Raw genomic sequence first — 18,067 nt, 5'->3', positions numbered from 1 at the left:
TCCAGGGTCACACAGGCAGTGTGTGACAGGAGGGACTAGAACCACATCTCCTCTTGCCAGATCCGTCCTGGGAGTGTGGCTTTGGGATGAACTGCCGGATCTCAGCTCTTCCGTCCTTTGATTCTCTTCAAAGCTAAGTGCTGCAAACCGATTCCAGCTACCTCAAGCCTCCAGCAGCTGGGCTCCGAATAGCTCCTTCAATACGTTTCTCAGACACTCCTTACTGCTTTCACAAGGATAATCTCACAACCCTGTGAGGAATGGATGACTGGTACTGGCACATCCATCAGAGAAGGAGGGCAGCTAGGTGCTGCAGTGGGTGGAATGCTGGGCCCCGAGTCGAAGATTCATCTCCTGGGCTCAGATCTGGCCCGTAGCTGTGTGACCCTGGGCAAGTCACTTAGCCCTGGTAGCCTCAGTTTCTCTCCCAAGAAGACCCCAAATGGTGTCACAAAGAGTTGGACATGACTGGAAATGACCGAACAACAACAAAGATGAGTTACTTGATTGAAATCCTTTCTTTGCAGTGGGCTTTAGTTTCTCCATCTGTGACATGAAAAGGCTGAACTGGGAGGAATCATCTTCCTCCCATACAGTCATGAGATTTTATGAGTCTATGTAGGTGCACGATGTGTGAAGTAACAGTTCTAGATGGCACCACCAGCAGAAGGAGGGGCCTCCTGAAGACCTCTGGGAGAATCTCAGAGGTCCCCAGAAGAGCAAAGATATCGAAAGCATTGCTGAGAGATTCCAGAGCACATGTGACCGTGAGGGCAAACAAAAGAAGCCCTTTGGGGCAGGGCCGAGGGGATAAGGAGGCCCAGATGGAGAATCACTCTCACTGGATCGTTAGGAGGGAACCATGAACGAGACAAGACACAGAGAGTGTTGTCCCCATTACTGAGCCTCAACAAAGAAATTATTCTTGGGTTAAAAAACATGGGGGTGGTAATGTGGTTAGATGAGAAAACACCTTGGGTAAAAGAGGGTGAGCAGGGGGCTTAGTGGACCACCAGCTCACTGTGAGTTAACAGTATAACACAGCAGCCAAAACCAAAACCAAACCAAACCAGACAAACTAATTGGGACTTAGCTTGCATTAATAGGAACACGGTGTCTAGCGGGAGGGAGAAGAGAGTCCCCCTGGCCTCTGCTCTGGCCAGACCACAGAAGGATGATGAGCACTATTTTAGGAAGAGGGTGAAGACTGTCCAGACTGGGCAGAAAACCAGCATGGCGAGGGGACTAGAAACTCTGTTCTATGAGGACTGGTGGGGACCTGGTAGCATTTAACCACACATTTAGAGCTGGAAGGGAACTCTGAGGTCATTCAGTTCAACCCCTAGATTTTACAGATGAGGAACTAATGGCCCAGCAAAGTGAATTTACCCAGGGTAAAACAATGTCAAGGGTGGGATTTGAACCCAAGTCCTCAGTCCCAGCACTCTTTTTCACTGTACCATGGTATCAGTCATGACCTGTGACTCCAAAGATCTGAAATGCTTCCAAGGGGAAGGATTAGACTTACTTCATTTGGCCCCAAAGGGCAGAAGATGAGATGTTTGCAGAGATGGAGACTGTGGGCTCCAGGTAAGGAGAGCCTTGAATGGGGCTGCCTGGGAAAATGGCGCTCTCCAGGTGGACGCTTCCCACTTGTTGGGGATGCAGGGGAGGTGACTCCTGCAGGGAGTGATCGGGTCAGGGGACTGTGGAGGCACCTTCCAACTCTGAGATGCCCACAGCTCAGAAAGTTGGCAGAAAGATTTCCATCGAGTTCTGATTCCCAGATCATTAGCAATCCAAGGAGTTGGCCCAAGAGCCTAGAGGTCAGAGACCCAAATGCAGGGAGCACACCCTGTCCTTGCCCCCAGTCTCCAGCCCTGGGGCCCAGTGTGTCCTCATGTGACTGGGTCAGTGCAAGGACATCAAGGAACCCATTCCTCATTTCTGAAGTCAACAGTCCTATGGGCACTGAGGAGACATTGAGTCTCCTATGTATAACTTTGCATAGGACAGGCAGCATGCTGCATCCTAGTGGGGTTCAGTTCAATTAGAAATAGGGGCCACTTGGGGCAGCTAGGTGGTACAGTGAATAGAGCACCGGCCCTGAAGTCAGGAGGACCTGAGTTCAAATCTGACCTTGGACACTTGACACACTAGCTGTGTGACCTTGGGCAAGTCACTTAACCCCAATTTCCCTGCCTTTCCCCCTCCAAAAAACAAAAAATAAAGAAATAGGGGCCACTAAACTGACCATAGGGATCCCTGTAGGTCACATATTGATTTAGAAAACTACATATGAACATTATCTATGCTTCATTGCATTTTTGTTGTAGTTCATTAAAAACTTCCCAGTTACAATTCAATCTGGTTTGGGCGGCCCTAAGGAGTGCTGTGGGCCAGCACGTGACTGGCCTGTGTTTGACACCTTGGGGTGTATGTGCAGCTGGCCTTGGAATCCGGAAATCCTGGGTTCAATTTCTGATGCTGTATGACCCTCCCTTAATGTCTCAGGTAACTCTAAGACAAGTAACAGACAACCCAGTCAGACAGGGAATCATAATATGGGCAAGGGAGAGACCTTCCTCCTAGGAGATGAAGAGAAGGTCTATGCCTAGCACAGCTGGATAAATGTTTGACTGAGTCAGCTGAATGTCTGGCATTGTGGGGCCAGGTGCACCTTCCTCCCCCATCTCAGAGGCCCAGTGCAGGATTCTGGGAGGCAGGCTGGCAGCCACTTGGTAATGTGAGCCACAGACCCTTCACCTAAATTACCCAGGTAATTGTCTTGGCTGCCAGTCTGGGAGGCCCAGAGCCAGAGAGGGAGAGGGTGGCCCCAGGCTGCTACTATCTCAGATCCAAATATTGATTCAGCTCCCATGCAGGGAAAGCATCTGCCCCAGGGTTATCTCGGATAACCTCCCACTTCCTCCCTCTGCATGTTTGGGGGCTGCCTTTCTCACAGTCCTGGGTGGGAGGGCTGCCAGCTTCCCACTGAGAGGCACCATAAATTATAACCAACCTCCCAGGCTCCAGGTGAGCACAGGCAGGCAGGGCTGCAAGGAGGGGAGCCTGCCACCCAGGCCTCAGCCCCCAGCCCCTCTTCTCAGCAGCTCTCTCCCCTGGCCCCACTGTCCTGGGCACAGGCTCCTCCTGCCCTCGTGGGTCCTTTCAGCCAGGGAGGAGGATAGTGTAGGAGGCCTGGGAGGAAGGAAAGGGAATAATAAGCATTTCTGCAGCACTAATACGTGCCAGGCTTTAAAAAAAAACTTGATTTCACAACAACTCTGCAGGTATTATTATTATTATCCTCATTTTATAACTAAGGAAACTGAGGCAGACAGGATAAGTGACTTGCTCAGGGTCATACAGCTACTCAGTGTCTGAGGTCAAATTTGAACTTGAATCTTCCTGACTCAAAGCCTGGTGCTCTATCCACTAAGCCAAGAGTTCAAATCTACTGTGTGAATTTGCAAGATATTTCCTCTCACCCAGGCTCAGTTTCCCAATCTGTCCAAAACCAAAAGGGTTAACCTAGATACTCCTGGTAATGGAAAGAGCCCTGGAGTCTTGAGTTCTGAGGCCAAGTGTTCAAATCCTGGCTCAGTCACACACCCACTGTAGTCTTGGGGCCTTCTACATTTCCTCAGTCATAACATCCTGATCCTATTTCACACAGTTTTATTATTGTCTCATTTGAGAAACATACAGAAGAAAGAATACTGAATTTGGAGTCAGAGGGCCTGGGTTCAAAACCTGTTTCTTCTGTGTGTGATCTGTGTGATCTTGGGCAAATCCATTTGACCTCCTGGACCTCAGGCTCCTCCTCATCTGTATAGTAAGGGGGAGGACCATTGGACTAGATGATAGCATCACAGATTTAGACCTGAAAGGGGTCTCAGAAAACACCTGATCCAACCCCTTTATTTTACATATAAGAAAAATTGAGACCCATGAAGTTTAAGTGACAAAAATCAATCAACAAAAATTTATCACCTACTATATATCACAGAAAAAGGTAATAAATATCAGAGATGAGATTTGAACTCAGGTCCCACATCTCTAGAGATGACCTCCTAGGTTCCTTTCAGTTCTATGATCTAATGATCCTCTCCATACCCCAGAAAGAGAGAGAGAGACACTACAGGCATTATTATGCCCATTTTACAGATTTACATACTGAGGCTCAGAGTATTTAAATGGCTTGTTCATGAGCTCAAAGCTGGTCACTGCCAGAGCTAGAATTTGAAGCCAGGTTCTCCAGACCTGGATAGCTCTAACATGAAGGGGCTGGACTAGAGTGAGGGGGGGAAAGGGAAGAGAATAAGCACTTATTAAGTGCCTACTGTGTGCCAACCATAGGGGTAAGTGCTTTACAGATATGACCTCATTTGAACCCCATTCTAAATGACTTTAAGATCCTCCTAGGTCTAACCCGCATATATTTAAGGTCCTTTTCAGTGCAAACATTCCATGACTCTGTACCTAGCAGATTCCACACAGAGGTGTGAGGGGCTGAATGTGTACATTCCCATAAGGGAACTCTAATTCTGACCTCTCCCTCCCCACCCCCAGCTCCCCATCCAGTGCCTCAGGGGAAGGGGCTGCCACCCCCTCTCCACCCCCATTTCCTGAGGCATTTAGGGACCTAGGGGGTACATGGGCCTAGAACCATGCTTGGGCCTCTAGGGCAGCCCTGCACAGCCTGCTGCTTATGGCCTGAGGGTGCCTGCAGCATGCCAAAGGATTTCCTCTACATTTCCTCTATGTTTTTTTGAGGGCTGCCTGAAATCCTTTGGCAGCTTTGGGCAGGCCTGCTCTGGAGGCTGTAGTGTCCACTTTGGCCCCTAATTCTAAGTCATTTAAATGCAGCTCTCCAAAGTACTAGGTGATAATCAGGCCCAGCAGAGAATTCTGGGCTCACTTGGGCCTGCCCTCCTTGAGCCTTGAATTCCACATCTGCAAAATGGAAAGAACCATTCTGCACTTGCCCTGCCCGTATCCCAGGATTCCAGTGAAGATTAAAGGAGAAATGTGAGGCCTCTCAAGGTTCTCCAAAAGGAAGCAATTGCAAAGACCGGAGGAGAGAACCAAGCAGGGTAAATGGGAAAGAACAGAGACAGCTTCCCCCCTGGGAAAGAGCTAAAGCCTGGAGAACCTTGGAGATGCCACGACTAACCATAACTACCCACATGATCTTGGCCAAGTTATTCAATTTCTTTGTGCCTCAGTTTCCCCTTTCCTCCTCTGGAATCAATTCTGAACTGCTGGTATAGTGATAAAAGTCCTGGGGTGGGCGTCTGAAGGTGGTCCGGGTTATAGCCCTGGTTCTACCACTAGCTTGCTAGATGACGGAGGGTCACTGTCCCTCTCGACCTCAGTTCCTATTGGCAAGCTGGTGTGATGGGATTGGGAGCTCTCCAAGGACCCTTCTGTTCTCCTGCCCCTCTGCTTCCAGGGTAGAAAGAGAAGTAACATGTCCTGGCTTTTTTTCCCCCAAATAGCTTCCTCCCCTCTCTTTCTACAGACACCCCCCCGCAGGCATCTCTGTGCCCAGCCATCCAGGGGCCTGAAATTTGTCACCCCTTCCATTTAACTGGCTGGTCCATCTAATTATAACCCAGCCACACTGTCCCAGGAGTGTTTGGGAAGTGAGATGGCCCAGCAGTAGGGCTCAGAAGATCCAGCTGCATTGGCTGGCTCCCAAGTCCTCCCTCCAGCACAAATGGAGAGGAAGGGAAACAGTTGCCCAACAGCACCAGACCCTGGGCTGTTCACCCTTGGATAAGGGCAGCAGGCAGCATTCCGCTCCAAAGGCTAGAGCCTCTGGGAATTGAAGGGTCAGCCCTATACGTAGGCATGTTAAGTGGCCACCTTACTGGGGTGCTGGAGCTGACAGCAGTGACCTCAGAAGAACTGTGGGCTCTCTGCAGCAGGCCTCCTCTAATTATATCATTATAATGATATAATATATACAGTCCCTAAACACAGCCTCCTCTCGCCCCCTCCCCTCACCAGAACTCTTGGAGCACAGATGATGACAATAATTGCAGATGTTCATATAGGGCTCTCCTTTTCAAATCTCTTAAGGTCTATTATGTCTTTGGAACATCCCACCAATCAAGGAAAGAGCTCCACCTGGAAGTCCTCAGACGCTGAACTGGGCTTCCTCCCTATTTCATAGCTGAGGTCGGAACAGGTGAGGGCATTTGCTCATGCTCACACAGGTGGCAAGTGTCAGAGTCGGGACTGGAGGGCAAAGCCGCTGCCTCTTTCCATCAGACACCATTGTGGTCAAGTCTCCATGATGCGCCCTAAAAAGGTGGGGCTGGGGTCGTTAGCTAAGACACAGGAAGATGGCAGCATCACAAGAGTGCCTTACCAGGCTGTGTTAATAGAGGCCTAGCTCCCAGAACAAAGGAAGTGGCCGTCTCACCATCCCCTCACCATCCCCTCCCCTGTTCAGCGCTGAACACAGCTGACTATAAATAACAAATTACAACGATAATAATAGCACATTTATATGGCACTTTCAGGATTATCTCACATTAGAGGATGCCCTCAGTGGATGCTGATTCACGTCAGCTCAGGGAGAGGGTGGGAGGTGGAAAGGGGACTGCATTTGGGGTCAGAGTTCTGGCAGTACTAGCTGGGTAAACTTGGGCAAATAACATCACCTCTCTGAGTCTTACTTGTTGTAAAGTGAGGGGATTGGGCTAGGAGGACCCCTGAGGTTTCATGCATTCTAAATCCAGAATCTTATGATGGGGACCATCCCAAGGACTGCCCAGATGCTTTGGCTGGCCTAGAGTTAGCTTCAGTCAAACATTAAGAGGTCCAGTGACCGGGCCTGTGGAGATTCCCAGCTGGTAGAAATTTGGGGTGGCATTGGACATTTATTGGTATAGTAGCACTATATGTGGAATACAAAGGCTCACCTCAGGTGCCACCTTCTCTATGAAGTACCCCTGATTCTCTCTGCCAGCTCCCCCCCCAAAGTATTTTCTCCCTTATCCATGGTCTAGGATGATCTCAAAGGCTCCTTTACTTTCAATCACAGAATTGTGGATCAGGAGCTAGAAGGGTCCTCGGAGACCATCTAGTCATTTTACAGATGGAGAAACTGAGGCTTATCCCAGGATCACAAGTTAATAAGTGCCTGAGGCCAGACTGGAACTCAGCCAGGTGTTCCTGACCCCAAACTCAGTGCTCTATTCATTACACTGAATCACTTTTTGCTTTTTATCTCTGGTTCTGTAAAAAATCTCAACCTCTGTCAAATTGTTTAGTTATAGAGTCTCTTCCATTAGTCAGTCAACAAAAAAATGTACTGAGCAAGTGTGCCCCAGCCATTTTAGGCACTGTAGGGGAGAGAAGAGAAAAAAGAAGACACGGTCACTCCCAGGAGTGCAGGGCCTGCTCAGGGAGTGGGAACTGATGGGCAGGAAACACCTGGATGGTCATTAAGGGCAAACTGGACACTTCAGCCTAATTGTCGAAGGAGAGATACTTATGGAGGGTGATGATCAAGGAAGGCCTCCTAGATGAGATGAAGCTGTGAGTCCAGTTAGGTCTTTTAGGAAGAGAAGGATGGGGGAGGGGACAGCATAGTTCCAATAGTAAGAAGAATGTGGTGTATTGGGGCACAATAAAGGGACTGAACAGGCTGGGGCACAAAGTGTGTGCTGAGGAACCATGGGCAATAAAGCTGCTGGTGTAGACAGCCAGATTATGGCTCATGGATCCTGGTATACAGAATTTTAGATCTAGAGAGGACCTGAATTAAATTTTATAAAAGAGGAAGCGTCTTATCCAAGATCACACAGTGAGGTAGAGACAAATCTGGGAAGGCTTTGAATGCCAGGCATGAGGCCAGACTCTATTTTCCCTGTAAATGGAATAACCTGAAGGCTCTGGTGTCTCTCGGTGCTGTGGGGGGGGTACTAGGGGGAGGATTGGATGAAACTATGAATGTTAAAATCATTCAACTCACATAAGGGATTCTTTCTATTATGTGATGAATATAAATATTATTCATCCCATAGAAAGCTGGGAGGTTACATAGGCTAGAACTAGCTGGAGCAGACGTCGGGAAGCTTCATAGCTGGGTGGCCTTGCTTTACCAGAGTCCCCCCCATCCCCCCCATCACTCCAGCTAGCTCTTCTCCTCTCTCCACCTACAATTCTCTTTCCTCTTATGTTCTTTGTCCCTGGCAGGAGCTGATGGACACCATCCACCAGGAGCCCCGCCAGGACAGTACAGCATGAGGTCCCCCCAGAGAAGCTTCCAAAGTCAGCAGCTTTTGTGCCAAAGACGCACATATCCAGGGATGGATTGGGCTGCCTGCGATCGAAGCCTTCAAATTCCTTCCATCCACAGACAAAAAGCATCCCCCTTGGGGTGGGACTTAAAGCAGAGATGAGAATACAACGAAGGGATTGCTTTTCCCAGCTCCTGTTTGCTGTTAGGGGTGTCCGGGTGTGTGTGAGGGATGGGGGAAGACAGCTGAGGGCATGAACTAATTCCTTCACTGTTCATTAGATTACTTCCAGGACAATTTGCAAGTTGACAAGTTGCTGGTGTGTTTAAGGTCAGTTTGGATGAGAAAACTCCGTTTGGTTTTCTATCCACTCCAGATTTCCAGGTTCCTTGGTCAACCCACAGAAAGGCAGATGGGAAGACAAGTGTGATAAGGATAGTCATGGCTGGCGGATGGTGCCCGCAAGAAAGGCTTTATGGACCTGACCCATAAAGCAAAGTCTGTGACCTGGGAAGGACCACTGGACTAGGGAGTTAGGAGGGGATGCCCCTTCTATCTCAACTTAACTGCCCACCTAGGAGCAAGTCACAGTATCTCTGAACCCCAGTTTCCTCAACTGTAAAATGGGCATGATAATATCTGCATCACCTGTTTATTATATTATATATAACATTAACCACATGTTAATACAGTAGAGCAAAAGATGCAGACACACCGGCCAATCTGAAAATGGAAGCCTCATCCTACACGTGGAATCCATGGCGTCTCTGCCAAGGGGTGGGATGCATCCCTTCTCACCATCTTCTGAAATCTCAACAGGGCCAAAGGGTGAAGCTCTTTTATTTGACTAGAGCTCGTCACATTGGGGGATGGGGAAGGGAGTAAATTGTGGGTAGTAAGAGAGATATAAAAAAGAGAAATAGGCATCAGTAAAATATGAAAGTCATGGCATTATTATTAATAACAATAACAAGAAATAATAATGAGAAAGGCACCATAATGTACTAGGTAGAGAGCTTATCAAAGAGTCAGAGAGCCCTTGGTTCAAATTCTGCCTCTGACATACGATATAGCCAGGATAAGTCACTTGATCTCCCCAGGCAACTCTCTAAGACTATATATGCAGAACAGGAGTGAATCTGCATTGGTGAAGGGAGTTTCCTTCATGGGAGCTCCTTATACCGATGAAATCACAAGTCCAGTCCAAAATAATAATGATAAAAGTGATAATGACAGCAGTGGTTTTTGTTCTTCATGGCCAAGGAGGACCAGAATGACATCCCTATGTCAATATATTAATAATTAATATTAGCAATATAATAATGACAAATAATAAGAAACGAGAGCACGTTGTAGCAAGAATTTAGATCAGTCAGGAGGAAGAATCTTTAGCCTCTGAATTGGTCTCTGGGAGAAACAGTAGCACTAGCTTTGATGTTGGGAGGCAGAACCACTGAGTAGGAAGGGGCCTGAGAAGGTTTGCCATCTTCACACCTACCCTTATTAGTTGATATATCTCTAGGCAAGGCATTTAGCTCACTCGAACCCCAGTTCCCTCATTTGTACAATGATAATAAGAAAAATCATACACTATTCAGTTCATAAGGCTGTTGTGAACCATGTGTACAGGAGTATAGATGGTAGCACTTTTTGTAGTAGCAAAGAGTCATAAACAAAATGGGTGCCCATCAGTTGGGAACTGGCTGAACAGACTGACATAGGATTGTGCCATCAGAAATGAGAAGCAAGATGAATTCAGAGAAATCTGGGAAGATCTGCAAGAACGGATGCAAAGGGAAGCAAGCAGAACCAGAAAAAAGTTTATACAACAACCGCAAAAATGTCAAGTGAAACAAGTTTGCAAGACTGTCCTCCATACAGTGACCAACCCATGAGCTCAGAAGAGAGATGATGGAGGATGCTTGCCACCCCTTGGCAGAGAAGATGAAGCAGAGAGGTGCAGAGTGGGACCCACATTTATGGAAGCGGTCAATGGGTGGCTGTGTTGTGTTTAATTATATATTTTTTTGTTATAAGGGGGGGCTTTTATTTGTTATAAGGGTGTGTGTGTATGGGGGGAGATTAACTTCATGACGTGATAGAGATTCAAAGAAAAAGACAGAAAAGAGTATCAGTAAACCATTTAAAATACACAGAGAAAAATGATGTTCAAAAGGGGACACAGATGGGGCAATTTTGTTACTGCCATGACAACCTTAATATTTATTTTTAAAAATTGTACATAAGTTCAATTTCATATACAATCCTCATTTTTTATTTGGTTTTGCTCATTTTTCTATAATGAAATGTCCATGTTTGTGGATAACTTCATTATAAAAAAGTTTTTAAGTGACTTGGGAATGGAAGTCAGAACAACTCTCTCAGTAGAAAAGAGAAAAGGATAGACATGAGAGATTGGCACCCACCAGATGTGCCCACCGGATTGGATTTGGGGTGCGAGGGACAGAAGACTCTGACGAGTCTGGGGCTGTGCATCTGGGTGGCTGGGAGGAAGGTGGTGCCTTGGGAAGTGTGGGGAAGGAAAGAGCTGAGGGAAGACATTAAGCGGTTATGTGAGCTGGAGATGCCAATCTAGAGCAAAGCCTTCCCAAGCCTTGGTTTTCCTAGCTTGGCCCAGTGCCTTAGGGCCCAAACATTGCTGTTGTTGGCACATGCACCAGGTATCTTACCAGAACATGAGCTGTTTAAAAGAAACACTGAGCGGATCAGGGAGCTTCGGTTCAAAACCTGGCTCTCTTACTAACTCCCCGAGGGCCCTTGGACCCAGGCCACAGGAATTTAGATGTGAGAGAAATCACAGATCTTTCCTCAACACACCCAGTCCTTTTGTATCTCCAAGTGCAGATAGATGGGGAAGGAAGTAATGGATTAGAATTTAAATTCAATGGGAGCCGGGATCTGTTCATTCTTCGTATTTGTTTCCCCAACACATCATAGTTGCCAGCTTAATTAATTGATTAATTTATAAGGACAGCTAGGTGGCACAGTGGATAGAGTGCTGGGCCTGGAGTCAGGAAGACCTGAGTTCAAATCTGACCTCAGACACTTACTAGATGTTTGACCCTGGGCAAGTCACCTAACCCCATCTGCCTCAGTTCCCTCATCTGTAAAATGGACTGGAGAAGGAAATGACAAAACACTCCAGTATCTTTGCCAAGAAAACTCCAAATGGTGTCAATGAAGAGTTGACACAACTGAAAATGACTGAACAATAAATAGGAGGTTAATAAATGCTTCTTAATTGGTTAACTGGCCGATGCAAGACATGTTTAGAGTCAGAATGAACAATGACTAGATCAAGTGACTGGCTACAGAGGGTGAGAGTCACTAAGGACTCACAGTGACCCTGAGGGAGGGCTTAAGGCTGAGGCGAGTGTGGGGAGGGAGGGACGAACAGTGAAAACAGGAGATTTGGGACAAAGCGCAAGAGAGAAATCACAGAATGGCAGATTAGAAAGGCCATTCAGTCCAATCCATATCCAAGCAGGAATCCCCTCTCCATAACCCATCATAGCCCATTGAATGGCCATCCTGCCTGTATTTACAGGCCTCCAGTGAGGGAGAACTGCCTCCCTCTGAGACAGCCCACTCCACTTTCTCATATCTCTCATTAGAAGGATGTTTTTCCTTCTATCAAGCCTAAATTTGCTTCCCTTGGACTTCCACCCATTGTTCTTAACTCTGCCCTCTTAGGGCCAAGCAAAACAAATGAAATCCTTCTTCCCAGAGAGAGCCCTACAAATACTTGAAGCCAGCTAACATCTCCCTAAGTGTCCTCCTAACCAGGATATACATGCCAAGTTCCTTCAGCTGCTCCTATGACCTCATCTCCAGGCTTTGGCTGTCCTAGCTACCCTCCTCTGGGCGCCCATGTTTATTGATGCCCTCGCGAAGAGGTGGCACCCAGCATTTGGCAGAATTCTTCAGAGATGGACCCACCAGGGAGGAATACAGGGGGATTGTATTTTAGCCCTGCCAACTGGACATCACTTTAATCTTGGACATTGGATTTCAAAAGGCTGCCTACAGTTGCATTGACCTTTCATTTTTCATACGATTGACTATTATCGAGCTTACGTTACCCTGAAACCTCCCAGATCTTTTTCAAGATGTCTAGTCAGCCCTCTCCCATGTTGTACTAGTACAATTAATTCTTTTGAACCTAAGACTTTATATTTATTCCTCCTAAATGTCATCTTGGGCACTGTGGTGGCACAGTGAATATAGGACTGGGCCTGGAGTCAGGAAGATCTGAGTTCAAATATGGCCTCAGACTTACTAGCCATGTGGTCTTGGGCAGGTCACTTAACTTCTGTTTGCCTCAGTTTCCTCATCTGTAAAATAGAGATAGTGATAGTAATCACCTCCCAGGTTGTTGTGCGGGTCAAATGAGACAATACATGCATGATGCCTGGTACGTAGTAGACATTATTATTAGGAATTGCACAATGTTCTAGCTTGTCAGGAGCTTCTTGGATCCTAAGTCTGCCTGCAAGGTGTTATTTATCCTTATGAGGTTTACACCATTTACAAATTCTTTTAAAGCATGCCATCCCTCCCTTTATCAAGTCACTAGGAAAAAAAGGTTGAACTACCCAGGGCATGCACAGTCTCCACTGGAGACCTCTGTCCAAGGAATGATCAATGACTCCTCTCTGGCTTGTGGCCGTTCCTTCAATCAGGTCTGAATCTCCCTATTTGGACTGTCACCAAACCCACATTATTCTGTCTTTCCCACAGGAACTACATGGAATGTTTTGGCATGTGCGTGGCTAAAATCTAGCTAAACTCTATTGATAGGCTTCCCCTGACCTATTAAATGTCTAGAAATCCTGACCTCTGGGAGAAAAGGGAAATGAGCTGAGTTTAATAAAGCCCCAAATGCAGGCTGTCGCCTTTCTAAATGTTTCCTGATCTCCTCAGTACTGTGTCCGTGGCCTTTGCTGTCTAACTCATTGGCCTACGGTGAGTAGTATCCATGCCCATCCATCTCTGAAAAGTCAAAGCCTGGTCCTCCTCTATTCCTGCAGGCTCTCTCCTCCTCTCACTCCATTGATCACCATTGTCAGGGGCTCTGCAAGCATTCTGCCCAGTCTTTAAGCACTGGGGGATAGAATCCTTGTGGCCCACTCAATATGAACTTGCCAGGGGTCATTTACTATCTCTCTGCTCAGCTTGGGCATCGGCTCCCTATTAGTAATGTGACAGGGTGTAAGACAAGGAGACGAGCACCAATAAAACATCAACAACAAAAACTTAGGAAGAGTTTGTGAACGAAGGCAGAGTGAAGTGAGCAGGACCGGGAGGAAAAGGCACAGGACGATTAGAGTAACATAAAGGAAAACAGCCGCAAAAACCACTCTAACGCTGACCAGTGCAGTGACCAACCAGGACCTAAAGCATGCAGGGTCCTTCAGCAGAGGGGTGGTGGACAACCAGGCAGAGTGAGGCATCGCCAGCTTACGGGGCCAAAATGCCGGGGGCTTTCTTTTTCTTTTTTTGCTTATGAGTCATACTTCTTTGTGACAACAGAAGATTCTATTTAAGTGGGAAGACACAGTCATTGGGAAAAGACAGCAGGGTATAAGAAAAAGCATAAATGAAACATTCCTAAAACCAAACAATAACAACAGAGGGCTTGAACGTCCCCCCCCCCCACCGCAAGGCAATGATGCCATCAGAGAAATAGGCCTGCCCTGATGGCAGAGAAATGATGCAGGCTTGTACCAAGGCCCTCAGGACAAACTCTGGAGAAAAGCCATCCGGATCTCGGCCTTGGCTCCCCTGGCTCATGAGGTTCCTCTCTGAGTGGCCTGCCAGCACTCTTGGAGTCTTTAGGAGGGAAACCACCTGCAGCTTTTATCAGAAAGGGAAATCGGCAATTTAGGCCTAATCTAGGACACGCTTAATAAATCTCTTAAGACAGCCTCCCTGCCTCCAGGGACTCACCCCAACATACACTCTCTTCTGAGCCATCCTGGACAACACAGGATTTGAAATCAGACATCCTGCCCCCCCCACTACTTACTACTTGTGTGACCTTGCCTTGGGGCCACAGTGAAGCTGAGGAGTCTTGGCCAATAGCAGGATGGTTTTTCTCCAAAATTCCCCCTGAGGACCTTGGTACCCCGGCCTCCTATCTCTAAATTTTAAAATTCTATGAGGACTGCCAGGTTAATCTCCATAAATTATTGCTTCCATCCCCTGGAATTTATCACTCTTCCCAGCCTGGAGAATATAGGCCAAACTCCTCAGCCTGGCACAATCTGGACCAAGTGATCATCCCAGATGGAAAAAAGTAACAGGGAGTCAGCAGAGACCTGGTTTAAAATCCTGCCTTTGACACTGACTGTGTGACTAAGTCGCAAAAACTCCTATGAGCCTTAGTTTCCCTCTCTGTAAAATGGGGGTAATCCTACATGCTCCACCCCCCCTCTGCAGGGTGGCTTATATGCCCTGGTACTAGTCACCAATTGGCCCTAGAGTATGTAAGCTCCTTGAGGGCAGGCCCTGTTTCCCCATTTTGTCGCGTTATCTCCATCACCAAAGCAAAATGTTTGGCACATAGTAAGTACTTGATAAATCAACCCCTGATGACTGCTTGATCGGCTCCCCGCCCCCCCAGCATCTCCCTTCCTGCGCATTACATTCTGGCAGAGGAGACTGCTCAGAGTCCTAGGTTCTGGCTCTGCCTTCTCCCATCCCTCTGCCTTTGTTAACAGGCATTTTCTCGTAGTGGGAGTCCACGTGCTGAACCTCCTGCACTGTGTGCCCCAAAGAAGCCATTTAATCTTGCCGAGCCTCAGTCCTCCCATCTATAGAATGGGGGATAAAAGCATTTGTGATGGTGGTGGAAGCCCTTTGTCTGGAAGACTGTGGCAATGTCCTTGGATTTGGTGACACCATTCTTCGTGGCCGAAGACACCTGGGCATTGAGCCCTTTCTCCCTCTAAGGCCCACTTCTCCACAGAGCCTACCTTGACCTGTCCATTCAGGTGAGAATGGCCCCTCCCCATCTTCAAGCCTCTTCCTTCCTTTTGCCCATCCCACCTTTCTGACCTCACACTTTCTTACGTCAGCATCATCACTATCACCACCACCATCACCATCATCATCATCATCTGCCTAGACCTTGCCTTCCCTTCCTATTGGACAGTGATCTCCTTGAGAAAGGCCCAGGGCATATCATGGAATTTCAAGTTGGAAGGGCCTGCAGGGGTCATCTAATATCCACATTGGAAACCAAAATCCCACATAGCTGTCTTTGGGTCTTCTACGCTTGAATCAGGCCTTGTATGCAGTAGGTGCTTAATAAATGTTTGTCAAACTAAATTGAGCTCAGTAAAGACTTACTGGTTGACTTGCCTAGGGATTCAAGGTGCTGTGAGGATATCAGCATTCAGGGAGATGGAGGCCCCAGACCTCGTGTGGTCCAAGGATCCCTGTGGAGTGGGTACATGTGACTCCAGGCCAGCTCTCCATTGGCCTCCCCTTCCTGGCCTTGGCTCAGTGCCCTTGCCTTCTGAGAGACAAACAGAGCCCGCCATTACTGCATCGTTTTCCCTGTAAGGAGCTTGCGTTTTTTTTCCTGTTTTTCCCTGGTTTTACTTTCCCTGTCTATACAATAATAATCCTGGATCTGATGCCAACCACTAAGACATCAAACAACATTCTGGATTTAAGCACGCTTGGTAAAGTCAGCGGCAACCGAACCAACAAAAAGGCACAATTTTTTGTCACTTTCTGCTTTTTTCTGCTGGGGACCTTTCTCTACTTCTCTCCCATCCACTGTCCAAATTGCCTTATTTCAGGATAAAGGCCAGGCCAGCTCAGGCATTCCACCCCCTGCCCCTCCCCTCCTCCTAGGGGAGCTGAGAAGGACAAATATTCCATGGAGGCTGGGGGCTCTGGGACCCTGTTAATGGGCTTCTCCCCAGGCTGCAGGGGGCTGGTCAGGAGGCTGAAGGTCCACAAATGTGGCCTTGGGTGAAAAGAAGGAAGGAATCTACCTGCCCTAGTTGGCCAGGAGGATGCGATTTCTTCCAGGCCTTCGAGCCTTTTGTCTTTGGGGACCACAAACATCTGGGATTTTTCAGCCCTGGCTCCCACTGAGTAACTTTGCCAGTGCCAGTGTTGTTGAGCACTGTAAGGTCTCCATTAAAGGCAAGGAGGTGTATCTTTCTGGCAGCAGTCTGCTCCATCCAAAACTCACATCCTCAGGTCCCACTTCCCCCTGACCACTCACAGACTCTCAGGGTTGTAGAGGCCAGAGTCACCTTCCAACTTGGAGATTCTGTGCTTGTATTTCAGACCCCTGTGATCTGTCCTTTCTCCTCCATGACTCTTGGAGGCTGGCCCTAGGGTAGAGGTTAGTACTAGATTCTGGCTACAACCCTGTTCTCATTGTCTCCTAGAATTAAAGGCTTCTTCTAGTAGACATGGGGCAGCTAGGTGGTACGGTGAATAGAGCTTCCAGTCTGCAGTCAAAAGAGCCAAGTTCAAATCTGGCCTCAGACACTTACTAGCCGGGTAACCCTGGGTAAGTCACTTTACCCAGTTTGCCTCAGTTTTCTCATCTGTAAAATGAGCTGGAAAAGGAATTGGCAACCCCTCCAATATCTCTGCCAACGAAAGCCCCAATAAGGGGTCACAAAGAATCTGAAACAACTGGAATGACTGAACAACAACATCTAGCAGGCATCCAGGGGCACGGAGCCTGGAATCAGGAAGACCTGAGTTCAAATATGGCCTCAAATACTGCCTAGCTATGTGACCCTGGGTAAGTCACTTAATCTCCATCTGCCTCCATCTCCTCAACTATAAAATGGGAGCAATAATCACACCTATGTCCCAGACTTGCTGTAAGCATCAAGGGAGGCAACAATTATAAAGCACCTACCATGTCTCCTAAGTGATGCTTGTTTCTGGGTCGGATTTATTTTTTTAGCAAGTTCCCCTCCCCCCTTGGAGGCTCTCTGGGAGCAAGAATGAGACAAGACAAGAAGGCAGGAATGGGTTATGATCTGTACTACGGGAGTGAGTACCCACATCAATCAATAAGCATTTATTAATCGCCTGCTATATTCCCCAGGCACTGTGTTAGGCCCTTGGGATAGAAAGACCAAGAATGAAACAATCCTGCCCTGGAGGAGTTTATATTCTGCTGAGGAAAAATAATGGAGAAGTTAAGACAAGAAATATCCCAAGTCCTTACAGAGCAATGTGGAGGGCAGGAGGGGAATCAGGAGAGACTTTGTGGAGGAGGCAGCACCTGGCACCCTCCCCCGGGCGTCTTGTCTGCAGGGAGGGCAGGAAGCGGTTTGTTGAGTGTCTGAGTGGCGGGTCCCTCTCCCCCCTGGTCCCCAGTCTCCCAACAGTCCAGACCACACAAGGGTGTGTGTTTTCTAGGACTGTTTACCAGGAAAAGGAAAACAAACACATCTGAGGAAGGGCATCTGTAGTGCTTAGAAATGAAGACTGCCCGACCCTAGACAGGGAGGACCTCGGCTTCTTTTAGGGAAAAAAAATAGCATTGGCTTTTGTTTTTACACCACCTTTGTTTCCACATATAGCCTTCCCCTCCCCGGCAAGTCATCCTTTGAAAGAAAATACTTTAAAAAGAATGAAAGGAAAGCAGTTCAGCAAGACTAAGCAACACACCCATGGGGACTGACGGTACCTGCCGTGTCCCACACTCATAGCTTGCACCTCTTCAGAGACAAGAGAGAGAGACAGAGAGAGAGAGAGAGAGAGAGAGAGAGAGAGAGAGAGAGAGAGAGAGAGAA

At 47.7% G+C, this 18,067-nt stretch overlaps 1 protein-coding gene across 1 annotated transcript in view; it reads right to left on the bottom strand.

Moving 5' to 3' along the window:
- The window catches only part of ADAMTS7 (ADAM metallopeptidase with thrombospondin type 1 motif 7), a 163,231-nt gene that overhangs the window by 88,408 nt on the left and 56,756 nt on the right, over positions 1–18,067 (bottom strand). The window lies entirely within an intron of this gene.

The sequence above is a fragment of the Petaurus breviceps genome, unplaced genomic scaffold (assembly GCF_028583685.1).
Source record: "Petaurus breviceps papuanus isolate PSGF00001 unplaced genomic scaffold, PetGlider_PUasm1.0 90825, whole genome shotgun sequence".
Lineage (NCBI taxonomy): Eukaryota > Metazoa > Chordata > Mammalia > Diprotodontia > Petauridae > Petaurus > Petaurus breviceps.
This window is presented reverse-complemented; position numbering and strand designations above follow the sequence as displayed.